Raw genomic sequence first — 645 nt, forward strand, 5'->3', positions numbered from 1 at the left:
TGCCGTCCCATTGAGCACGGATCGGAACGCCGGATCGGATTTCTTACTATAATGAGCGTTCCGTTCTCTAGTTCCGTTCCGTAAAAGTTTCCTCTACCAGTCCCATGTAGCAAAAACGGAACGGAATGGCGCGTCGGTCGCTAATAAATATGATTAATTCGTCAATATTTCGTTATTTTGACGCGACAGAATTAATTATATACATAATTTATGCAATTATCTTGCCGATAACATTGTCATGAATATTCTGAAATATTTAATTGAAGAGTGAAATATATTTTATAACTAGAAATCCGTTCCGTTTTTGCTACATGGGACTGGTAGAGGAAACTTTTACGGAACGGAACTAGAGAACGGAACGCTCATTATAGTAAGAAATCCGATCCGTCGTTCCGATCCGTGCTCAATGGGACGGCACCCTTACCGCGTCCTGTGTGCAGGAGCCATTATATTTAATAGCATGTTTGACTCTGAGTTAACCCACTCTGAATTATTCAGCCTACGTTTATTGGTCAAACAAGTACTTATAAGCTTTATGATTGGCTAATAGAGACTTATGACCGGTATTCATAGTCGAATCTTATTTCAAGACCGTCTTAAGTAAGGTCTTAAGATACGAATACGGCTCTGTGATTGGTTCATGAT

The sequence above is a fragment of the Odontomachus brunneus genome, unplaced genomic scaffold (assembly GCF_010583005.1).
Source record: "Odontomachus brunneus isolate Ranch 3 - 2012 unplaced genomic scaffold, Obru_v1 Obru_scaffold_006, whole genome shotgun sequence".
NCBI classification, from domain to species: domain Eukaryota; kingdom Metazoa; phylum Arthropoda; class Insecta; order Hymenoptera; family Formicidae; genus Odontomachus; species Odontomachus brunneus.